We start from the raw sequence: 27,322 nt of genomic DNA, 5'->3' as shown, positions 1-27,322 counted from the left end.
CATATGATTATATATAGTTTTAATTCTTCATTTGAAAACTGTCTATGCATATCCTTTGACCATTTATCAATTGGAGAATGACTTGTAACCTTATAAATCTGAAGCAATTCTCTAACGTTTTTAAAAATGAGACCTTGAACTCCTAGTTCTGAAGATTGTTTCTCAGCTTCCAGTTTTCTTCTAATTTTGGCAGCACTGATTTTATTAGTGTAAAACCTTTTTAATTTAATATAGTCAAAATCATTCATTTTACAATTTATAATATACTCTAATTCTTGTTTTATCATAAATTTATCCCCTTTTCATAGATCAATAGATTATTTCCTGGTCTATTAATTTATCTATGGTGTCGCCCTTTACCTCTAAATCTCATACCCATTGTGACTTTATTTTGGTATAAGGTATGAGATGTGGGTCTATGCATAGTTTTTGTCTTACTAAGGTCACATTTGTACTCAGGTCTTCCTGATTGCAGGTCCAACATCCTATCCATTGAGCCACTAGCTGTCTCCTTTTCAGATATTAGATGGCCTAAATGGTTATTGAAGTCCCTTCCAATTCTAAAATACTATGATTCAAATTGCAAGTTCCTTCCTTGAGCTAGTGCATAGAAAAATGAATTGACTCACAAATGATGAAATTAACCATAGCTGATAAACATGACTAGTAATTGTAACTGAACTTTGGCAATGTAGCTAGATCCCATTGAATAATTTCTAAATATTAATGGCTAAATATAAAATTTTAAGTTATAGATATTATAAGATATTTATTAAAAGAGGAACTAAGAATAGGATTATTTTCCTTTTTTCCTAGCATTGTTAAAATTTTCTTTATGGTTTATTCTATAAGTAATGTAATGTAGAGAAAAGATCACTGATGCATGCTCCAAAGACCTGTACCCAAATCATGTGTTAACTTGTTAAGTGGGTGAACTTGGGCAACTTGTTAGCTGTGAGACCTTGAAAAAGTTCCCTAACATCTTGAAGATTAGATTAAATGATTTTCAAGTTTCCTTTTTAATTCTAAAAATACCATGATCCATTGTCAGTAAATGAAATGAAATCAACTTTGTGAATGATATGAGAAAATAAGGCTAAGCACTGGTCCAAGAATTCAGGAAGTTGAAATTATGCTAAGAAAGTGACTAAAATATAGGTGCCCTTTCTCCCAGAGATTTCATTCTTAGGTATACATGTCAAGACAGAGCCAAACATATTAAAATAATCACAACAATGCTTCTTGTAATAGCAAAGAAAACCAGAAAGCAAATGCTCATTGTGTGAGAAAAGGCTAAATAAATTGTGGTACATGAAGGTAATGGAATATTATGTCATAAAAATTAGGAGATATCTCAAATGAACTCAGTAGAAGTAAATAGAACCAGGAATTCAATACATAATGCCTATGATAATATATAATGGAGAGTAAATAATTACCTCCTATGTGATTGTTGTGACCAAAGCTGGTCCTGAAAATGAGATGAGAAAATACAACTGCCTCTCTTATTTGCAGAGGTCAGAGACTAGGGGTATGGAACATTGTGTATATTGTTATAAATATTTGCTTAGATTAAGCTTCTTATTTTTATTTTTTTATTATTAGGGAGGATATGCTGAATAGAGGAGGAAGAAGGGATGTATTTGAAAATGAAAGAGTTAAAAAAATTAATAAAAAGTTGAAAGAGGGTAATATAACATTACTTGGAGATACAATTTAAAAATCCCCTTCTCCAAATAATAAAGATGTTTTAAACCATAATTAACAGCTGAATATTTCAAGTTCTAGTAGCTGGGGTCTTAAATTAATTGAACATTTTCCTAATTTCTTGACCTTTTTTGAGAAATGAATGTATCACCTGACCCAATTAGAATAAAGTATTTTGTTTAAAAATAATCACCAAATTATAGGCACAATTTTTCTCCAAGAATAAGAAAAGTCATAAAATTCTAGAACTGAAGAGAAGGTAGAAAAAACCAAGGTCAACCTCTTAGGCTAAATGGCATGTCCGAAGTCACAAAACTAGTTAGTGACAGAGCCAGCACCAGAAAAAAAGATCTTCTGATTCTTTGCCAAATCATTTCCCACTATTCCATGACTAATGTTATTAAAAATTATTAAGGGAGAGGGCTAAATATTAGCTAGCAACTTGGATGAATCAAAAGCTAAACCATTAAAGGATGGCATAAGGTAGGAATTTTCATAACACTCCTGCCAGGATGCCATTAACAAGTTCCCTGATTATTTTCCAGAATGTTGATACTTATCAAGAAATGCAGATCATAAGTCCAAAGTTGATCCAATCAATCATTGCTCTTCCTATTTGGAGACCTCATTAACTGCTATTTTAAATCAAACTTATGTCCTGAGCATAGGGCACATTAGTAGGAATTGCTGTACTTCTGTCTTCAAATATTAAGAAAAGGCCAATTAATATGCACAACACATGAGTTCAGATCACACATAATTTGGAAAGCAATCCCTGATTTACTATAATTAGCTCACTTAAATTGTATTAATTATTCTTAGAGAACCTACATTGTCCATTTTGTCTCAAAGGATGTCTGTATATTCAAGGACCAATTGCTCTTTGTGGTTACCAAACTTTGCTAAAAATGGGACTTATAAATACATATGTTCCCTATAGGGTTAGAATATTCCTTTCTGTAGGTTAAGATATAAGTATAAATCTTAATCTGGTGGATGTGCTTTATTTATTATTAGTGTCAATGTTGTCCATTGTTTTTATCTGAAATTTTACATCTTTTAAATGGCACTTAACAGATTTCAAGTCTTATTTTATTTTGCTCTTTAGATTCTGCTTTGTTAACTTTATTTCATTTTCATATATTTCTTTTTATATTTCTTATGGTTCCTTACATTTTTCATTCCTTAAATTACAATTATATTCTAACAATAATAGTCCAATTTAAAAAATAATTATTTCCTAATCATTAGACACAGGATTTTGTTTTGCCCTTACATGCATGTAAATCTTTTCTTGCTGTCAATAACTTCTTAGTAGTAAAAATCAAAGGTCATAAATATTTTATAACTATTTTTGGACAATTTCAAATTGTTTTCCAAAATAGTTGAAATAATTTATGACGGAATTCCTACCATCATTGAATTTTACTATCTGTTAACTTTGTCAGTTTCACAGACCAAAGATTTAGAATTGAAGAGACCTTGTAAGTCATGCAGATCAACTGACTAAATTTAAAAATTAAGATGCTAATTGTCCAGAAAGACTAGGTGATTTGAATAAGGTTGTTTGGCAATTAAACAATAGACAAAAAAGTTAACCCAGGTCCCCTGATTCCAAATCCAATATCCTTTCCATTGAACCACAGTGACTTCCAGTGAAATATCAGAGTTCTTTAATTTGCACTTCTCTAATTATTGGTGATTTTTAAATGTTTTAAAATTGTTTTGGCACTTTCTTTTTATTAACTGTTTTTTAATGATCTTATCAAGTTTAGGTGATTATACTGTCTCCCCCAGGGGTCAAGCTAAGTGAAGTTTAGAAATTTTTCCCTATTTTGTGTGAAACTTCAATCCATTCTTAGCAGAAGTCAATTTGGATACCATTTTAGCTTCGTGACTTATTGGACTTTGATGTTCAAGGCTCCTGGGATATGTCCACCAAACTAAACAATTTTCTAAATAATCTTTTCGGAGAATTTTACTCTGGCATAGATTTCTTCCTAAAAAACAGCTGGAATATGAAATAAAAGCAGGGAAAATTTTTTAAACTATCATATATTACCACCACTCCCACCTGAAATGGTCAACTGCCTATTGTTGCTCAGTCATATCCAACTCTTCATGACTCCATTTGGGATTTTCTTAACAAACATACTTGAGTGGTTTGTCATTTTGTTCTCCTATTCATTTTGCAGATGAGGAAACTGAGGCAAATAGGATCAAATGACTTGTCTAGGGTCATAAGCTAACATCTAAGGTTGAATCTGAACTCAGATCTTTCTAACTCCTGGTCAGATACTTCACCCATCTAGCTGCCAATAGCAGACACAATAAAGGCTTGTTGCATTAACTACATGATTTTCATTAATAGACAAATATTTTGGGATCATAAAACTTCAAAGTTGGAAAGGATCTCAAGTGACCATCTGGGATCAGGAGATCATAAGTTTAAATCTAATAGGAATTTTTGTTGTTATTGTGAATATTTTTTCCCTCAATTTTATATAAAACATTTTAACATTCATCTTTTAAAATTTTGAATTCTAAATTCTTTTTCTCCCTTCCCCTCCTTTCATTGAGAAGGCAAGCATTTTAATAAGTTATTCAGGTGCAGTCATGCAAAATTTATTTCCAAAAATTCAGAGGAGAAACTATGGCATCTGAACACAGAGCAAAGTTTATACTATGCTGCTCACTTTTTAAAGCTTCTTTTATGTTACTTCTTTCTCTATCATGATATTTTCCCCCTTAGTTCTAATTAGTCTTTCATAACATGCCTAATATGGACAGATAGTAAACAGGATTGTACATATACAACCTACATCAGGATTATTAGCTGCCATAGGGAAGAAGAAGGGGGAGGGGAAGGGAGAGTTGTAGAAAAATGTAGAACTCAAAAGTTTGCAAAAGGATGAATGTTGAATACTATATTTGCATGGACCTGGAAAATTAAAAAAATGAAGGAAAAAATTTATTTTCATATTCATTATCTTGTGAAAGAAAATGGAGACTTCCACTCCTCTTCCCCTCCCCCCACCCACAAAAAAATGAAGAAAGGGAAAAAGTATGCCTAGATCTGAATTCAATATTCATCAGCTCTTCCAGGAGATGAATGACATTTTTCATGATAAGTGCTTCAGAATTGTCTTGCTAAGACAGAATTGTATTGCTAAGAACAACTAAGTCATTCACAACTGATCATCATATGATATTGCTGTTACTATGTACAAAATTATCCTGGTTCTGTGGACTTCACTTTGCATAGGTTCATGTAAGTCTCTCTAGGTTTTTCTGAAAGCATCTTGCTTGTCAGTTCTCATAGCACAATAGTATTCTATCACAATTATATTCCACAACTTGTTAATACATTCTCCAATTAATAGGTATCCTTCAATTTCCAATTTTTGTCATTTCAAAAATATCTGCTGTAAATATTTATGTTCAATATAGGTCCTTTTATTTTTTTCCCCTTTGGTATTGGTATTACTGTGTCAAAACATAAGTACAGTTTTTGTTTATAAATCCATATCACCCTCCAGCATTGTTGGATCCGTTTACAACTCCACTGAGTGCTTTAGTGTCCCAAATTTTCTACATCCCCTTCAACATTTGTCAGTCACCTTTTCTATTACATTAGTCAATATATTATGTGCATGTGGTGATCTCAGAATTGTTTTACTTTGCATTTTTCTAATCAATAATATTTTAGAAGTATAGATAGTATGTTTTAGAAGTATATAGTTTTCATTCTTCATCTAAAAACTACCTATTCATATTCTTTGGCCATTTGCCAAATGGGCAATGACTCATTATTATAAATTTGACTCAGTTCGCCATATATTTGAAACACGAGACGTTAATCCGAAAAACTTGCTATAATTTTTTTAACCAGTTTCCTGCTTTCCTTTTAATTTTGACTGCATGGATTTGTTTGTAAAAGCCTTTTAATTAAATGTAATCAAAATTATCCATTCTATAATACTCTGTCTCTTTTTTGGTCATAAATTCTTCCCTTCTCCATAGATCTGATGAATAAACTATTTCATTTTTCCCTAATCTGCTTATGTTATCACCATTTATATCTGTTATGTACCAATTTTGATCTTAATACATGGTGTGAGATATTAGTCTATACCTATTTCTGACAATCTGATTTCAAGTTTGTCCAGCAGCTTTTGTCAAACGTTGAGTTTTTGTCTCCAAAGTTTGGATCTTTGATCAAACACTAGATGACTACAGTCACTTATTAGTGGGTATTGTATACCTATTTTATTCCACAGATCCACCACCCTATTTCTTTGCTAGTACCAAATTATGCTAATGATTATCACTTTGTAATAATTTGATATCTGGTATAGATAAGTCAGCTTTCTTCATATTTTCCCCCCATTGGTTCCCTGGAATATTCTTGACTGTTTTCTTTTCAAGACAAATTTTGTAATTATTTTTCCTAGCTCTAAAAAATTATTTTTGGTACTTTGATTGGGATGGCACTGAAGAAATAATTTACGTAGACTTGTTATTTTTGTTTTATTGATTCAGTCCAAACTATGAGCAATAATGTTTTTCCAGTTGTTTAGATTTGAATTTATTTGTATGAAGCATTTTATAATTGTGTTCATATAGTTCCTGGGGTTTGTCTTGGCAGCTGAAATAGTTTATGTTGTCTTGAATTGTTTTAAATGGAATTTTTCTCTCTCCCTCTTATTGCTGAACTTTGTTGGTAATATACATTGATGATTCATGTGAGTTTATTTTATATCTTGCATCTTTGCTGAAGTTGTTAATAATTCTAACTAGTTTTATATATATTGATTTTCTAGAATTCTCCATATATAGAATCATGTCACCTACAAAATGATTGTTTTGCTTTTTGTGGCCTTTCCTAATTCCTTTGATCGTTTTTCTTTTCTCTTATTGCTGTAACTAGCATTTTTACTACAATACTGAAAAATAATGGTCATAATGGGCATCACTGCTTCACTCCTGATCTAGCTTATCTCCATTACAGATAATGTTGGCTGATGGGTTTAGGTAAATTATACTTATTTTAAGCAAAGCTCCATTTATTCCTTTTTTATAATGTTTTTAATAGAAACAAGTATTGTACTTTGTCAAAAGCTTTTTCTTCATCTATTGAGATAATCATATGATTTTGACTTTTTTTCTTATTTTTGATATAGTCATTTGTGATGATAGTTTTACTAATTTTGAACCAGTTCTGTATCCTGTTTAAATACCATATAGTCTTTGTGATACATTGTTAAAAATCTAGTATTATATTTTAAAATTTTACATCAATATTCACCAGAGAAATTGGTTCTTTTTGCTCTTTCTGGATTAGGTATCAGTATCATATTTGTCCTATAAGAATTTGGTTATTTTTTTCAAATGGTTTATATAGTACTGAAATTAATCATTTATTCATTAACAAATCCATCTGGTTCTGGAAAATTTTTATTGTGGAATTTTCTCATTTATATTTTTGTAAATATTCATCCATTTTACTTAGATTATTGGATTAATTGACATATAGTTAGGCAAAATAGCTCCTAATTATTGCCTTAATTTCATCATCTTCAATTTTAATAGTAATAACTTAGTTTTCTTCTTTATTTTTTAAACCAAATTAACTGATGGCTTACCTACTCTATTTTTTTTTAATAAAAACCAGATCCTAATTTTATGTATGAATTCAGTGGTTGTCTTACTTTTAATTTTATTGATCTCTTTTTTTATTTTCAGGATTTCCAATTTGGTATTGCAATGAGGATATTTGACTTATTCTTTTTCATATTATTTTAATTTCATGCCTATATAATTCACCTGTTTTTTTCTCTATTTTATTGATGTAAGCTTTTAAAAGTAAACATGTTCTTCTAAATACTGCTTTTACTGCATCCCATGAGGTGTTGGAATGTTGTCTCAGGGTTTTCATTCTCTTTGATGAAATTATTGTTTTTATGATTTGTTCTTTGACCCACTTATTCTTTAGGGTTATATTATGTAATTTCCAATTAATTTTTATTCTATTTACATGGTTTTTTATTGAAATTATTTATTGTATTATACATTTCATATTTCTTCTTTGCTGCATTTGATTATGAAAATTTTAATGCCTTACTACTTGGTCAGTTTTTGTGTAGGTGTTATATACCACTAAGAAAAAGATATGTACCTTTCTACCTAAGATCCTTGATCTTCCTCACCCTAGGACTTCACCCCAGAATCACAACCCAGATCCACATATAGGCAAGGCAATAGAATCTGGCACCCAGTTCCAGAAAAGATCCCCTATAACTTCCTTCTGAACTGTTGCCTATGCCCCTTACTATTCCTGGGCTGAGAGCTCTGGAAACCATTGCTGCCAATTCAAATGGCCCCTAAGGACAGCAAACTGGACTGTACTCCATTCTTATCCCAGTGGGACAGACCTTTTCTGCCAACTTTCTAAGCTGTCTTTGGCTGGAAAATTTTTTCACATGAGTTGATTTGCCAATATCAAACAATAGTGAAGAAATTAGATTTGAATTCAGTCCTCTACCTACAAATCTGTTCCTTTCCTGCTACCACAGTAAATAATCCTTTACATTTATGAAAAAGAATCCCTTTAATGTGACAGGTGGTCATCTAGCTTTTGTTGTGCGGTGTTATTTTGAGAAGATATTCTTTCCCCACCACCTACTACCACTTGCCAGGAGAGGTCCAGATCCAAACTGAGAATGATGGGATTCAGAGTTATTAAGAATCTTTCTGGATAAGAAATTACCATAAAATTTGAAAACTTGGGATTTAGCATGCCCATAAATTTTTCTGAGGACTGATGATACTGGGAGTAGAGGTAAAAAGACTTCCTTTCCCATTTCTGTTGAGGAGGTAGGGAAGACTAGTGACTAAGTAACTTCTAGTCAATTGTCCCACATAGCAAAATCTGATGATTACAGGCTAGAGATCTGTAGTGAGATGGACCACACTGACCCAAATGTAATAAGAAGCTACTAATATATACAAATATGATATATATATATATATATATATGTACCATGTTCACTCTGTGTGTGTGTGTGTGTGTGTGTGTGTGTGTGTATATATATATGTATATATGTGTGTGTATATATATATATATATATACACACATATAGTAAGTACCCTTTGGTATTTGTTAAAAGACAGACATTGAAAATTAAATTTAAAATTCATTTGTTCCTCAATCATAGCTCCAAGTAGCAACAACAACCATAATATCATAAGATTTACTATAGTTACAACTCTTATGAAATGGTCCTAATCCTTAAAATGAGTCTTCTGCTATTTTCCAGCAGAGCATAACTGGATAATTCTGGCCTATACTCTGGTACTTGAGTTTATTTCCTGTAATTCAGGCAATAGTTATATTATCAGTGTACTTCTGGACCTCAGCACAGTGTATTTTGTGGCTTGTTCTCAAGTCTTAGTCTTGATTTATTGTATTAGTAGATGGTGCCAAAATAGATCCTATAAAACACAGAAGCTACACCAGACTGTGAGCTTTTATTTAGCATCTCACCAACTTACTGGAATAAAAAAAGAACTTGATGAAGAAATAGAAATGCTCTAGATACTGGTTTTCTGACCATATTCCTATGAAAAATAGCAAAACAACAACCCATTCAGTTGTGATCAACTATTTTTAAAGAAGTTCTATTGGAAGTTTTTAATATCTCCATTGTTTTCCCCATTATGTCTCCATTATGTTTCCCCCTCCCAGAGAGTTCCATATAAAACAAAAAAAAGAAAAAAGTCAAGAAAAATATCATGTGACATAATGTATATCCATGTATATCCACACACATATATGCATATATATATATATATATGTGTATATATATATATATATAAGCTAACCATTTATATATCTTGTATAACTCATTTGGATAACAGATAACTTCTATGCTATTATACACATAGCATAGTACACATATGCTATGTGTATTAATTTCACCTTTGCAGTTTTTCCAGTTTCATGTAATCTGTTATCTGCTTCCCTTCTAAATTTTATAGTATGATCTTTAATATTAAGGTGACATATTCATTTATAATGTAATGTTGAATAAGATACAATACAATACAATACAATATAATATAATATAATATAGGGTTTAAGTCTAATTTTTTCCCCAGAAATGTTTATCTAATTAGTTTTTTTCCCCCTTGATAAATTATATTTTCTTTTTCAAATGCTGGGTTATCAAGTTCCATTTTTCCCCTCATTCTCCTTTGTCTAGTCTGTTACACTAATCTACTTCTCCATTTTTTAACCACACTAGAAGGTTTTGATGAGTATTGCTTTATAATATAGCTTGAGGCCTGGAGGTACTATTCCTTCCTTTGGATCCTATCTCTTTTTTCATTTCCCTTGATAGTCTACATCTCTTACTTTTCCAAATGAATTTTATTTTTTTATCAAGGTTATAAAGTATCCCTTTGATAAATGATGGTTAGCATTGTCATTTTTATGATAACATTATGACGTGATCATGAAAACTGAATATTCTTTTAGCTGTTAAAGTTGTGGTTTTTTTTCTTTAAAGATCACTTTGTAATAGAATCTATAGAAGTCTTTGTGCTTTGACAAATTAGTCTCCAGATACTTTATGCTTTTTTTTTTTAGTTTGGAATGGAATTTCCCTTGCTATCACTGTCTTTTGGATTTTATTATATTGAAATGCTGATTTTTAAGGGTTAATTTTTTCATTTGAAACTTTGATGAAGCTATTATTTCAGTTACTAGCTTTGTTGATCACCTAAAATTTTCTAAGTAAATCATCATATAAGAAGTAAATAGGACTAGTTCTATCTCCTGTTTACTTATCTTTAGACCTTTTAATTTCTTTCTCTTATCTTGTTGCTATTACTAGCAATACCAGAACTGTATCAAGTAGAATGTGGAGAATGGTTATTTCTTTATTCTTGTATTTTTCTGAAAAGTTTCCAAGATATATCTATTGAATATGAAGTTTAGTTTTGCTTTTAGAAAGATGCTTTATTATGATGAGAATGATGTTCTAAACCTATGTAATAAGTAAGTGACACAGTGAATAGAAAGTTGGACTAGGAGTCAGAAAGACTAGAATTTAAATGTATTCTCAGATACATACTAGCTATGTGACACTATGAGAGGGGGAGCAGACAGAGAGATCACAAGTTCTTTATAGAAGATGTGAATTTAAGAATATCTCAAAGGCACAAACTTTTGTTTCAGTTGACACACCTGATCCTTCTAGTATTTAATAAATAATTGTTGAATTGAATCCAAAAGGATTCCTTCATGTATAAAAAACTCACCATAGGAATTCTTCAAATAATTTTCCTTTTCTATATGCCACAGTGTTTTTAGAATATGAATTGATTTACTCCACAACTGAATTGCAAACACTTTTAAGAATAAAAGAAAAGAGACCTGTATACTCAACACTCAAGTATATATGACTATACATTTCATTACTTGAACTTAGGGATTACTGTAACCATACCATTAGTACTTCCTCCTATCTTCTCAAAAACGATATTGATAGGCAATCATTGCCTGGAGAGATAGCATGGTAGGGTAGAAAATGTCCAGATATTAAGATCAGATAAATCTGCAATATAATTCTGCCTGTGATGGTATCTCTTTCTATAATACAAGACCCATTCACTTAACATCTTAAATCCATAGTCCCTTATTATAAAATGAAGGTAAAGATACTTGTATTACATAAATATGAGTTGGGGCTATAATCATCTCATTATGACAAATATTTTGTGGGAGGCAGGTAGTCTCTGGGAATATTACATCACAGATTTAGTATTGGATCCGGAGTTAGTAAGCCCTGAGTTCAGATTTGGCTTCAGACATTTATTAGCTGTGTGATTTTGTGATTTTTTGACAACCCATTCATTTGCTACCTGCCTCTGTTTCCTCATCTATAAAATGAAGATAATAGCATCTAATGGTCCAGAAGGAAAAAAAAACTAACTCCTTCTTCAGGTTATTTTACAAATATATACCAATTATCAATACTGTCTGATAAGCTTAAAATACAAGTGCACAAACACACACACACACACACACACACACACACGGAAGGAGTGATGACAAAACTATCATCCACTTCTCTTCTATCTTCATTGATTCCTTCAGTGAGTTAAACCCTGGAACCTAAAGGGCAATTCAAGTTTTATGCGTGTCAGAGAAAGTTGGTATGTGACACAGGAAGCATGAGATAAAGAAGAATATGCATTGTGTTTAACAGATCTGGTTTAAGTGTGAATATATATTTGTATGAACCTGAAGAGAGATAATTCTACAAAATAACTAGATCAAAAGAAGAAAACAAGGAGCGACTAGGTGGCACAGTAGATGGAGCATCAGCCCTGGAGTCAGGAGTACCTGAGTTCAAAGCCAGCCTCAGACATTTAATAATTACCTAGCTGTGTGGCCTTGGACAAGCCACTTAGCCCCATTTGCCTTGCAAAAACCTAAAAAGAAAACAAGTTGCTGTTCAAATAATGAAATACTTTAAATTTTACAGTATTTTCATTTCATTATTTAATATTAAGTGAGTAAATCTATTTTTATCTTATTTTTTCAGTGTTTCTTAGGTTCTCATTTTTTGTTGTTTTTTTTAAATAGGGCTTAAAAAAGGGAATTTTAAACTTTTTTTTTTTTTTAGAGATAGAAGGAGCCTTGAAGATCATCTAGTCACTTTACAGTTGAGGATTGAGGACCCAGTATGGAAAGGGATTTGCCAGAGATGACTGGCATTTAGATAGCACAGGCTGGACTTGAAATCAGGAAGACTTGAGTTCAAATCCTGCCTTAGACCTCAACAGTAATCCTGAGTAAGTCACTTAAACTTTCAACCTAAGTTTTCTCAACTATTTTTTTTGTTCAGTCATTTTTTCAGTCATCTCCAGTTCTTCATGACCCCATTTGACATTTTCTTGGTGAAGATACTGAAGTAATGGTGAGATCAAAATAGAGTTCTGGAAGATGAGTCTTCCTTACTCTAGGCCTAGGGCTGGAATTACTGCCGGCCATCTGGGTGCCCCCAGGATCCTTAGGTATATGCAAATTAAAAGGATTCCTTAAAGGCAAAATAAAACTAACAAAAAACCAGTAATGGAAACTACACTGTGGCAATTGCTTCCATTTTAAACTTGCTATATAAAGATGGCCATCAAAATCCTCTGGACTATTAGACTCCCTATACTTACAAAGTAATCAAAGGGTGATTAAGTGGCTTCCTTATGTAGTAAAAGTATTATTTATCCCCATTTTTTTATAAGGAAAAAAAAACTGAACTTCAAAGAAGCTAAGTGATTATTTTTTCAAGGTCACATCTGGGTTAAGGCCCAAAATTAGTACTGAAAACCAAGTCTCTCAATTCAAAGTAGTTTTGCTTCCACTTTATTCAGATATGAATAAATCCAAAAGGTGTTATTTCTGGCATTTTAACTCCCCAAAATTTTACCAAGAAGAATATTCCTTAAATTATGGAAAATTTCTCAAGTAATGAACTCTTGGTAACAACAATAGCAAAAATAACTCAAATTTTACCCAAGTAGGATTAATTTTAAGTAAATTGGCATAAAAAACCATTTCTTATTACTCTTTAAATGAAATTAAACAGTTAAAATATGATTATTTTGATGGTCTTAAATCAGTACTTGAGAGTCACCACAAGTTCCACAGCTATTAAAAAGTGATTGATTCAAATGAGACCTTCAGATAATTCAGAAACTAGGTTTAAAAAGAAGTAACACAGTTGTTTACCAGGTATGGAAAGAAAGGGGTGAATTATATTTATACCCCAACTATGGCTTGAAAGAGTGCACATTTTCATGAAATAAGGAATTTACATATTTTTCCCTGTATCTTCCCAACGGGATTGTGGTTGATGATATCTACTTTGGGGAGTCAACTGTCTGCTGACAAAATATCCACAGAGAAGAAAGACTCCTGTCCATTTGGGAGGTACTATCTGAAGTGGTTTGGCTCATTTCCTGGCCTATTTCCAAAGAGAGTATTACTCTTGATCTTCTAGAGGTACTTTATGCATGAAAGGAAAAATAAATCTAATTTTAAGAAGTAAAAATAAAAGCAAATAGAGAATAGAGGGAAGCAGACCAAAGACCTGAATACTACTTTCTTCGAATTTATGGCAGAATGTTTCTAGAACAGATTCCAATTTGTTATCATCTTAATAAGAAAAGTGTGTCTTGTGAAAAAGTCATAAGTAGAAAAAACTAATAGGGGCAGTTAGGTGGCGCAGTGGATAGAGCACTGGCCCTGGAGTCAGGAGTACCTGAGTTCAAATCCGGTCTCAGACACTTAATAATTACATAACTGTGAGGCCTTGGGCAAGCAACTTAACCCTATTTGCCTTGCAAAAATAAAACAAACCCAAAAAAGAAAAAAAAAACCTAGTAAATATTGGATCTCATTTGTTTAAAAGCTGTGCTTCATATAGTTTTGTGTTTAAATGATGGAAAAATAAGTATGTATTTGGAAATGTTTGGAAATTTTACTTGAATCGGTGATGGGGAAGAGAGGTGAGAGGAATTAAAGAGGACTTTGCAGGGGGAAACACCACAGGCACAGAGGTCTTAACACATTCTTAATTAAGAACAACTGATACCAATTGACCTTTAGTTAAGTCTTCACCACGGATGCCTCCTCCCACAAAATTCAGGTGTGAGTATTAAAATAACTTTTTTTTTAACTGCAGAAATAAAAGCGGTATTCAATTTTGTTTTTCACCAATGCTTGTTTATTAACCTCACTTTAACTTTTTTTTCTTTAGTTTCTTTTTTTCATTGTAATGACTTTAGAGAAGTAATAAGGTAAGGCAAGGTAAAAATTTGTCCCTGGAGACAAAATAGACTTAGCTGATTGTAATCACTTCTTCTCAAGTAGCTATACAGAGTTATTCAGAAAGATGTTAAACCCCTCTGCCCCCTCCCCCCTCCAAAAAAAGTCCCACTCATTTGTTGATGGGCCACATCATGAGGCCATAATGGGAACACATCATAGTGGAGTCAGAAGAACAATGAAATACATGACTGAAAAATCCCAAATCTGCTATATACCACCTTTGAGATTTTGCCTAAATTACCTAATTCCTGGAATTTAGTTCCTCATCCACTGGAGTAGAAAATCTCTAAAATAGTGTCTTCCAATCCTAAATCTAGCCTCCTTTGGATCCTGTGACTCTATAGATAAAAGTATCCAAACTCTATCTGTTGGTTTTTGTTCCAGGAGATCTGCAACCTCATGGATGTAGAAGTTTCCTGCTGTGATCTTCCATGTCTGACTTTTGCCTAGGTCTTCTCAGTTTACCACAGGGCTACAATCTATGTTCTGGTGGACTTCCTTGCCTTTTCTTGATACCTTGATATCGGTGGTGGGGCTGACCATTGAGGTCCCAGTCTTTAGAGGATTCTAAGATTTGCTCTTGCTGGGGGGTGGGAGGGAGGGTTATTCTGAACATGAACGAAGGACTTGGCCTTACTGATTTTATTATTTCCTTGCTCTCTACAATGGAATAACAATGGGGCATTCACTCTGTTCATCAATTCTGCCTTGATCTACATACATGATTGGCCAATCTTTTTTGGTCCACATTTCTTTGATGAAATTCTCAGTTTACACCACTTTGTGTGCAAATTATCTGTTCTACTGTAATGCAATCTACCTTCTGTACAATTCTTCATTGCTCCTCTGGGTGAGCCTTAATTACAATTCATTCATGACCATAATGCTCCATGACTTAAAAAAAAAAGATAGGTCTCTGTTTCAGGACAAACTTGGGGTCTTTAAAATAAGTGCACAATTTCCTGGAGGTGATCAAGTCATAACATTCATAATTTGTAAAAAAGCTTTAGTAATTATGATCAGAATGCCTATAAATGTAGGCCAGACACATGACTAATGCACACACATCTCCTGAACGAGCTCAGTCTAAATGTATGGGGCACTTGGCCCTGGAAAGTGACTTACCCTCTTTATTCCCAAGAAAATTGGATTTATTGACCTCTAAGTCCTCTTCCAGTTCTAAATCTGTCCCTATTATCCTGAAGACAACAGAAGTAAGCTAAGAGCAGGAAGCTTAGGAACCAGTGTGATATAGATAGTAGTTGTTCAATCGTTTTCAGTCCTGTCTGCATGTTCATCACCCAGTTTGGTGTTTTCTTGGCAAAGATACTGGAGAGATTTGCCATTTCCTTCTTCAGCACATCTTACAGATGAGGAAATTGAGGCAAATGGGATTAAATGACTTGCCCAGGTTCACAGTCAATAAGTGTCTGAGGCCAGATTTGAATTTAGGAAAATGAGTCTTCCTGATTCAGCACTCTATCCAGCTATAAGAAGAGGGAAAACCTGTTTGATATAAAGAAGTTCTTCAATTTCTTGGACTTCCAGTTTCCTCATCTAAAAATGAAGTGGTTGTTCTATGTGGTCTTTAATGTCCCTTAGATGTTCTTTGATCTATAATAGGAAACATTAAAACAGCCCCTGCTCAAACATTTTATTGGAAATTTTGTACCAAATTCAATAGAGAAAATAGATAAAATGGATCCATTTGAGAGATATACTGTGGGAACTAACACAATTTGTCCCTTTCCTTTCTTCCCCATCCCAGTTAATCTAAATTAATCCCTTTCCCCTCCCAGTATCAGCCACCCATTATCTTTCCTTCTCCAATAAAGTAAAATGTAGATGGAACATCTGTTAAAACAAATAGAACTCCTCTATCTTTTTAATAGGGGTATAAAAAGTTTTCCATAAAAATTCCAGAGTTGTTGTCTATGTAAAAGTTTGGAATTTTCTCTGTTGCATGGGAAAAATATCACATTCCCTCTCCCCACCCCCCCTTTCTTCCACTGCTTTGTGATCAGCCTCTTCCAGCTTTGCATTCTAAGACCTAATGATCTCTTAATATAGAATCCTAAAGTATATGAAATTCCATTTGAAATAGAAAGATGGACTAAAAATTTTAGGCCTTCCTATAGGAGGCCAGTTTTACTCAGTAACAAAAAGGGAAGAGAGCCCACATCATAGTAACTAGTATAGAAACTGCTCCAAATAGACAGAAGAGTACTGGATTTGCTGTCAAAGGACCTGATCTCAATCCTGGCCATGTTATATATTTTCCATGAACTTGAACAAGCAACTGAACTTCCCTATATGTCTGTTTTCTTCTAAGTAAAAAGAGTAGAACAAGCTAGATGATCTTAAAGTCCCTTCCAGCCCCAATATATGGTCCTAATGATCATTGGAGAAATGACAAAAATAGATGGAAATTCTGAAATTTAACTCTTTAGAGTCATGCTAATGAAGTCCTACCTTCATTTCTTTGTGGATTTAGCTCTATTCTATGGTTAAAGGATAGATCCCTAAACTTGGCTTATCTGCTTTGCTTAAGTCATTTCTTATACCTAGAATATCATTTCCCTTCTCACCCTCCACAGCATGTCTAGAATGTCACCTCCTAAATGAATCTCTGTTTGTACTCCTGAGGGAGATGTGATCTTGCCCTCCTCTCACCTCAGGCAGGATTTAATTTGGAACACATGTATTTATCATAGTACTATACCATAGTTATTTATTGGGCAGCTAATGGCACAGTGGATAGCATGCCAAATCTGGAAATCAGAAAGACTCATTTTGGCAAGTTCAAATCCAGCCTCAGGATAAATAGGATAAAATGTGTCCAGCTGACTGTGAGAACTAGCAAAATCTATCCATTCCCTTTCTTCCCCATCCTAGTTAATCTAACAGTTAATCCCTTTCCCCTCCCAGTATCAACCACCCTTTTTCTTTTTCTCCAATAAAGTAAAAAGTAGATGGTACATTAACTGTAAAATGGGGAGGGGAAATAGCAAACAGTCCAGTATCTCTGCCATGAAAACCCCAAACAGGGTCACAAAGAGTTGGTCAAAAATAAATAACAAATAGTTATCTAATACTTTAGAGAATTTTGCGTATTTACCTCTCTTGAGGGTTAAAGTGCTTTGGACATTTTTTAAGGGGTGGGGGACTGAGGGGTTTGGAAGTAGAAGTATGCATCTATAATTTCATTAATGTAGAAAAGTCCTAATGTGAAAATTTACTCCAGAGAAGCAACTTGTTTGTAGTTTAATTTTAGAAAATTACCCGGGAAATTGAAAGCCCAAGTGACTTTTTCATTGTTATTTCCAGTCCTGGGTTAAAGGAAGGGTCCTGAAACCACAGTTGTCTCATTTTCTAGACCCACACTTTATCCACCAGCTGTACTTATACAAGTACTTGGTGATTGGGGTGGGGAGAGAGGGAGACAATACTTGATTTCATCAGTGTAGGGAGCTCCTAACAAAGCACTCTCTCTCTCATCAATGCAGACTGATCTCTTCTCTGAAATTTATAGTATTAGGTCTCCATGGATGCTGAGAGAGGAAAGTGACTTTTCCCAGGGTCATGTGTGTTGGAGACAACTTTAACATTCTGACTTTCAAGACCAACTATCTACCCAGGTTTCCTCAACACTCTGTAAATGGTTGTTGACTAAATTAGAGCAGCATCATAGAACCTGATCACCAATCCCTAAAATTAAGGTTTGCAACCTTCAAGTCATCCTTAACTCTTTACTCTCTCATTTATCATATCAAATGATGCCAAGTAATCAATTCTACTTTCACAACATCTCTTGCATCCATACGCTGTTTTCCATTTACACAGCTTCCTCTTTTTTTTAAAAAAAATATCATCTCTTGCCTGGTCTGTAGCAAAAGCATCCTCAATGTTCTCCCTACTTTCAGTTTGTTCCCTCTCCAAACCTATTTTCCACATTTCTGCTAGTGTAATCCTCTTAGAGTATGGCTCTGACTATTCAAGTCATGCCATTATTCAAGAAGTGGCCATACTTCCCTAGTGCCTCTTGGATAAAATACAGATTCCTCTGCTCAGCATTTCAAATTCTTTGTGGTGAACTCCAGTCTATCTTTCCATTCCGGGTTTTCAGGGAGGACTAGCTCCTCTGGTGTGAGGGCTTCTCTCCCTCCTTATCTCCACCTATTGCCTTGCCTGACTTCCTCTAAGTCCCAGTTAAAAATCCCATCTTCTACAGGGAGTCAGGGCAGTTAGGTGACAATGTGGTTAGGCCACAGAGCCTGAAGTTAAGAAGACGTCTTCTTGAGTCAAATCTGGCCTCAGACACTTTACTAGTCATGTGACCCTGGGCAAGTCATTTAATCCTCTTTGTCCCAGTTTCCTCATTTGTAAAATGAGCTGGAGAAGAAAATGACAAACCATTCCAGTATCATTGCCAAGAAAAACTCAAATGAGGCCATGAGGTGTCAGGCACAACTGAAAATGAATGAATAAAGCCAAACAGTAAGCCATTCCCATAACCCCAATTATTTCCCATAATTATTTTCTATATCTGTTTATCCTGTATGTAACTTGTTTGTACATTTTTTTTTTTACTTATCCCCTCCATTGAATTGTGAGCCCCTTAAGGGCAGGCATTGTCTTTTGATAAAACTTAGCCCTGTATTGGGTGCTTTATAGCTTTGGTAGAGTATGACCTTTTAGAAGATGAGGATTTTTTCTTTTAACATTCCCCAGCACCATGCTTGCAAATAGTTAATACCCTGGTAGATAACATTTTAATAGATGAATGAAATATATTCCTGGATGAAAACCTAAAATTTCATTCCAGTACTGGCTGTGAATCAACAGCATGGTGCACCTCCCAGCAGACTACTTTCATGAGTGGTATAAAGAATGGAAAAAGAGGTATACTAAAAGGTTCTATCCCTTGGCCTATTCTGTCTGCTTCTAACTAGAGAATCTGAATCTGAAGTTCTGAAAGTGGCTTCAACATTTAAAACACTGTCTCATAGAAGAAAGAACTATTTTAAAAAAAGGTGGGGGAGGGAATCCCACAGAAGCTTGTGTATTGAAATCTTGAGTTGTGAGTTTATTAATCTCAAAATGAGTGACAGTGTGGTATGGTGGATAGACCACTCCCCAAACTGTTAACTGAAAGAGCTGGATTGGAATCCCTTCTGTTTCTTAGAGGATATTGAAACAAGCCAATTGGTCTCTCATAATTTTCTCTCCTATAAAATGGGTAAAATTTTTAGTAGAACTGGTGGATTACATTAGTCTAAATCTATCATTTCTTTTCCTTGGGAAACTCCCAAGGAGACAGTCTCTTTAAAAATGCAGATTGGCACCTACTTTGTACTTTAAAGTCTTAGTAGCCTGGGATGCTGAAACTATTAAGGGACTTGCCCAAATTCACTCAGCTAGTACATGTCAGAGGTTGCATATATTCTAAGGGACCTTGCTGGGTTGTTGTGAAGAAAGCATGTAAAGTTTCTATTGTTGTTTGATTCATTCTTAAGTTATAAGTTTGATGTGTGAGTTTACATTAGATGGAGTGATCCTGAGCATTAGACTTTGAACCTAGATAAAATGGTGGAGTAATTTGGAAGAAGAAATTCCACACCTTAGCATGGACTTTTTTATTTATTTTTTTTATTAATTTATTAAGCTATTTGAAACATTAAACTCTAGATCTGGCCTAAAAGTGATTGTCACAGTTGTGTAGAATAAAAATTACTCCCCCAAAGTTTGATTTCTTCTAGGCAAAAAACATATTACAGAAAGAAAAAGGAATTTTGACTTAAAAGCTGGTTGTCCTCACAAAAATAATTTAAAATACATTTTTCAATGAACTAAAGTGAATGTTTTATTTAAAATATGAAGAACTTGGAGAATATTAAAAGATATGATCAACTATAGGGACTTAGAAAAAAATAAAAGAAAAAATACATGTATGAAAAATATTAGTGTCAGTAGCAAAAATTTATTTAGAAATACCATTGTCACAGAGAATTTTAAAAATATTTGATATGTCATATAAAGATAACCAAATATTCCATTAAATGATGCTGCTTCCTACTGTGGTGCCAAAAACAAACAAAAACACAAATCCAAATGTCAAATGTATCTTTGCCTCTCTAAAACGTACCTGTGAGTCATCTTTACATTTTACAGCCAATTACTAGTTTCTTCTGGTTTCATTTATAGCAATATTACCATCATTGATGTTATCAAGGTGCTATAATATTATGTCCACTTGTTGAATAAAGTTTACATGTTCCAACTTTCACTACTCATCTCTATGGCTAAATTCCTCAAAAAAAATCATTTGTGTGATGTCATTTCCTCTCATTTCATTCTTTTCTAAACAACACCTTTGTAATCAGGTTTCTGTTCTCTTTCAACTGAAACTGCTCTCTCTAAAGTTACCAAGGATCTGGGGTGGCTAGGTGGCGTAGTGGATAAAGCATTGGCCCTGGAGTCAGGAGTACCTGGGTTTAAATCTAGTCTTAATAATTACCTAGCTATGTGGCCTTGGGCAAGTCATTTAACCCTGTTTGCCTTGCAAAAAAATCTAAAAAAAAGTTACCAAGGATCCAAATGCTAAAGCTAATTGACTTTTTTCAATACTGAATCTTGTTGATGCCTCTTCAGTGTTTGATATATTTGATTGTCTCCTGAAAGCTCTCTCCTTCATAGTCTTTGCATCACATCTCTTTACTGGTTCTTCTATCTCTACAACTACCACCCACTGCCAAATCCCTTTTGCTCATTCTTTTGCCATATCATGCCCATTAATTATGGCTCTTCCTCTAAGGTACTGTGTTGAACCTTATTCTCTTTTTGCTGTGGAATACCTTATTTGGAGGTTTCATCATGTCATAGGTTCAGTTATCATCTCTAAGCAGATGATTCTTAGATTTATACATCTTCTCATAGTCATCCATTTCCAACTTCTTCTTAGAGATCAAGATCTGAAGGTACTATAGGCATCTTAACTTCAACACATCCAAAACAAAACTCATTTTCTTTTGCCACCAAGTTTTACCCACTTGCAAGACTCCCTATTACTCTTAAAAATACTACAATCTTCCCAGTCACCCAGAGTGGGTGACAATGCCATCCTTCACCTCTTCACTCCACATAATCAATCACTTGCCAAATCATGTTTCTGTTTTCATATTAATTTCTTGTAAATTTCCTTTGCTCTCTATCTTACAGTCATAATCATTTGTCAGGCTCTCCTTATTTCTCACCTTCTAAATGATCTGGTCTCTCTTCCCTTCTCAGCATCATTCCTACCACCATCTTGCTCCATTTTCCCTCTAAATTCTAAAATTATTTTTCTAGAGTGTAGATCTTCTCATGTCATATTTCCACCCTCAGATTTGCTCAAAGAAATCTAGTGGTATTTAAGAAATCTTCTGACCCAACTTTACCACTTCATAGGAGGGAATTGAAGAGGGAAAATGAAATAACATGTCCAAAATCATAGAGGTTGAAAATGGCAGAACAAGGATTCAAGTCCTGGTTCTTTTTTCTCACTAAATCCAATCCTCTTTCTACCATACTAGCATCAGAGTCAGACTTTCTTTCCAAATCAACTACATCTCTGTTACTTGTGGACTTTAACATGCACTCTGACCTCCCACTCAACTCTCATGACCTATATAGATTCTCTTTTGCTTAGTCAATAAGAATATTCATATTTTAGATCTTGTCTAATAATAAATTTGCCACTTGCGTCATCCTGGACTCAGAATTTCCCTTATGGTAATAATATCTGCTGTTCCAGCAATTGGTAGAATATTCAATATTCTCCTGCCTTTCCATCTGTATTCTGCTCTACTCTTCCTTAACCTATCATTAATCTGCCCTTTCCTCCCTCTCCCTCTCACCACTGCTCTGGAATAGCTTTCTTTTATCACAATATTGACCTTTCTGTTCACTGTTTCATCTGTACACCTCCACTTATATCAGCCTCTTCTTGTCCTTGCTCATTTTCTCATAATTCAAAATCTCACCATTTTCCTCCTCTTTTTGGGGGGCAGGGGGGTTTGGTACAAAGTAATGGGGTTAAGTGACTTGCCCTAGGTCATTATTAAGTGTCTGAGGCTGGATTTGAACTCAGGTCCTCCTGAATCCAGAGTCAGTGCTCTATCCACTACACCACCTAGCTGCCCCATCTTCCTCTTTTACTACTGATCTATTGAACACTATTTTAGGAAATCAGACCATCATTTCAACAGAGATCTATTGACATTCATGTTTTCTAATCCCAGAGAACTCTCATGACAGCAAAACCCAGTTTTTCTTCAATGACTGACTTGTCTAATCCCTCCCTTTAGTGACTGGTTCCAAGATTTCTCTTCTCCCAATTTCAGTGCTTCCTGAAACCTCACTATTTTTTGTTTTGATTTTTTTTAGATTTTTGCAAGGCAAATGGGATGAAGTGACTTGCTCAAGACCACACAGCTAGGTGATTATTAAGTGTCTGAGACCAGATTTGAACCCAGGTACTCCTGACTCCAGAGTCTGTGCTCTATCCACTGTGCCACCAAACCTCCCCTGAAACCCCCCTTTCAATTAGATGCTCTAATGTCCTGATTTTTCTAAAAAAATAATAGACATTCACTATCTTTCTTCTCATTCACTTCATACTTGGAAACACTCCTTTATCTTCACCCAAATTTTCTTCCTTTACTTCTATATCCCTTCTTGTCAAGATCAATTACTCTGATTATTCCCTAAATCTCAACTATCATTGATCATATATTTAAAACTAGAAGGAACCTTTGGGTTCATCCAGTCCAACTTTATTTAGAAAAATAGAAGCCCAGAGATGACAAATGACCTACCACCCAGCAGAGTGACAATACAGAGATTAGAACCTAGGCTAAATTGCTTTTAATGTAACACAATAACTACCCCCTCTCATTTTCTACGGGAGTTTGTCCCTTTGATGTTTCCCCATTGTCCTTTATCTTCAATGTCTCCTTATCTAGTGGCTCTTTTCTTGCTGCCTGTGAGTACATCCAGTTCCACTCAGTCTTGTTAAAAAGGTTCACTCACTCCTGCCATCTCTTCAAGGTTTTATCCAATAACTCCTTTCACTGACAAACTCCTAAAAAACAAATCATCTACATTCACTATCTCCATTTCCTCAAGAACTATTTATTTTTCACACCCTTGCAAATGAGTTTTTTAACTCACTGCTTGATTAAAACTTCTCTAAGACTACTAGCAATTTTTTTAATTGCTCTATCCAATGACCTTTACTCAATTTTGACTTAAGGTTTTAATACTGTAAACTACCTATCCTCCTTCAGTCTATCTTCTCCCTTTGTTTTTATTATACCTCACTAGCTTGGCACTTCTAATATTTGATGACTAATTTTCAAACTCCTTTTCTGGATTCTTTAACCATCTATTTTTTTATTTAGTATAGGTGTTTCCTAAAATGTTTTCTGGGCTCTCCTTTCTTTATCCTTTAAATGTACTCTCTTAGTGATCTCCCATGGTTTGAATATCATCTCAATGAAGATGACTCCCAAATCTATAAAGCCAGCTCTAATCTTTATTCTCAACTCCAGCCATGAATAATAAAATATATGTTGATTATCTTCTCCTGGGTGCACTATAAGCATTTCAAATTTTCAAAACAATGCTAATTATCTCTTTCCCTTACATTTGCCTCTACTCCAAATTTCCTTACTTCTCTTGAAAACACCAACTTCCTTCTAATTACCAAGCTAATTTTGTTGCTAATCTTGATTTCATTCTCACTCATAATCATTTATCCTGTTCTCACAGTTGCTATCCTAGTTCAGGCCCTTATCATTTTCACGTGGACCTCTATAACACTCTCTCGATTGACCTGCCTGCTTATACATCTCTCCAATCTATCTTCCAAATGACTGGCAAAATAATATTCTTATATCTTGCATGTTCTTTTCCTTAAGAACTTTAGTGACTCTTTATTTCCTATGGGATAAAATGGAAATTCCTTAGCTTGTGTCATAGGAACAACATGTACCCCATGCAGCCTAGGCTATTTATTTTTTCCATAAAATATAATGAAATCATCCTTGAAACTTAATTGGTCTAAGGAACTAAGACAAAAGGCCCTGTTATAACATTCTGGTTGCCTAAGTTACGTAAGAACGATATAAGAAGAATCAACTCGTCCTGCCTTTAGCTTGACCAATGCCATTGACCAGCATGGTTTAAAAGCAGAGAAAGGCAAGTTGTGCCCAGCTGAATGAGTTGCCCCATCCTTACTAAATGGTCTTTCCATGCTTTTGTTAAATAGCAAATGTCTTTGTTGGATATTAGATAGCCTATGAGTATGTAATTTCCTTTCCATACTGAACGGAGCCACTTAATCACCTCTGAATCAGACCTTACCTAGAAGAGATTGTTTTTTAAGGTTATCCCAAGTCTTGCTTCAACCTTCTTTCCAACTTGATTTTTACACAGGACTTTTCTGAGTTTGTACTGTGTGCTATCCTTTTTTCTACTTCTCAAGAATCTTGTCTTCATTCAAAACTAAATTTAGGTGTCATAGCTGCCAAGAGACCTTCCTTTTTTTTCCATAGTAGTTGTGGCCTGCCCCCCCCTCGCATTTTCTTAAGATTATATTTATATGTGCATGTCATTTCTCAATGGAATGAAGGTTTTGAGATCAATCTCCCCCACCTTTTCTTTCTTTCCTTCCTTTTATCTTTCTTCCTTTTCCCACTCCCTCCCTTTTTCTCTCCCTTTCCCTCTTGGCTTCTCTAGTACCTGGAAAATGTTTTACATAGGCATTTAATAGTGTTCCTTTAATTTGTTAAACAAAAGATCTCTCCAGAAATTTTACTTTAGTTTGGGACTAGGATTGAGAAGGGAATTTAGATATCTCTAGAATCTGCTGCCCTTCAGTCTGATAACTATTTTTTGGGAGAATCTTTGAGAACAACAATTCCATACAGAGATTCATGGAATTTGGAGTTAGAAGGAAACCTCATCAACCTCATCATTCGGCTCACATCAAATCTGACAAAAATCCCCTCTATAATAAGCTCAAAAAGTTGGCATCCAGTCTTCCCTTGAAGATCTCCAAGGAGAGAGAATCTATTTCCTTTCTAGGTACTCCATTATACTTATGGGCACCTCTAATTATTAGGCAGTTGTGGGGCACAGTGGCTGGAATTTTAAACTTGGAATCAGGAAGACCTTCTCATGAGTTCAAATCTGGCCTCAGAAGCTGTGTGAGTCTGGGTAAGTCCCTTAGCCCTCTCTGCCTCAGTTCTTCATCTATAAAATGAAATGGAAAAGGAAATAATAATTCACTCTAGTATCTTTGCCAAGAAAATACCATTGGGGTCACAGAAAGTCAGGTACTAATGAAATGACTGAACAAAAATATTCTTAGGAAGTTATTTTTATTTTCCATGTGTGGTAACTGATTGTATTAGTGGCCTTCTACTCCTTAATTGGACTGCCACATTGCCACCACATTAAAACAAGAATACAGATAAAAGTCTATGCTTCTAAAGAACATAAGACCTGGGAGAGTATTCAATTTAGAATTTATTCTTTCATCTTTGAATGAGAAAATGCTACTTAAAAGACCCAGATTACCTTTGCAAAGAAATTGAGGTACAGGAGTCCATCATAACAAGATGGCAGCAATGAAAGGTTAAATGATTTCATATTTCAGAAGAAAATGTCCAGAAGCAAAGGAAGAAAGTCTAATGCTGAATTCCTGTCTCTAATCACTAAAAATCCTCCTTATTTATGGAACCTATTCTTTGATTAGATGGAAAATGAACTGATTCTGGATGAGTAAAAAAACTATACTCACCTTCTCATATTTTACTTCTATGACTAGGGCTCATGAGGCTCTGAGGACTGATGTTGGCCCACAGTGAGTAACACATTTTATATCATTCTGTTTCTACTTTTTCTGTCAATACTGACAATGTAGTACTGTCAAGTGAAATCTCTTTTAGTGGTTTTATCTCTGCCATAAATACCCACTGTGGGCTAAAACCTGGCAAATAAAACTCTATTGACATTTTATTTTTCCCATGGACTTCATTGGGAGTACTTGAAATGTCAATTCCAAAAACAATCATGAGTCAAATGATCAAAAAGTTGCATAAATATGGTTTCTATTTATGTATTTGTCTCTGTTTGGCAGGCAACATCTCAGACTGTCTATAGCCTGGCCAAAACAAGAAAAAAAGTTCCAATTCCTTTTAGGCAGAGAATAATTCAGTGATTAGATATTGTCCATTAGACAATTCACAAAAGGCAAGGTTCCCATAATGCTTGACAGTAAGCATTTCTCTTAATTACAATTCCTGGATAAGAGTCCCTTCACACACAGATAACATCAAGTAAGGAGAAAGGTATAGTGCTGGGAACCACAAAATTTAGATTCTTGTCCCTATACTGCTAGCAGTTTGAATTTGGACAAGAAATATCAATACTGCATTCCAAAAGCACTTGGTCTGTATTCTGCTTTCCACATATGTTCTACCACCTCTATCTGTGCTTTTGCTTAGAATTCATCCTCTCCTCACCATTTTATGATGGGATATAATCCCTAACATTATTCAACTCAAGGTTCATTTCTTACGGGAAGTTAAATCTAACGTTCTCATTTACTCATGTTCTCCAAAGAATTATACCCAAATATTTAGCTTTCTATGGAATATGTTATTTCTCAGT

Source organism: Macrotis lagotis, chromosome 2 (genome assembly GCF_037893015.1).
Source record: "Macrotis lagotis isolate mMagLag1 chromosome 2, bilby.v1.9.chrom.fasta, whole genome shotgun sequence".
Taxonomy (NCBI): domain Eukaryota; kingdom Metazoa; phylum Chordata; class Mammalia; order Peramelemorphia; family Peramelidae; genus Macrotis; species Macrotis lagotis.
Note: the sequence above shows the minus strand (reverse complement) of the source record.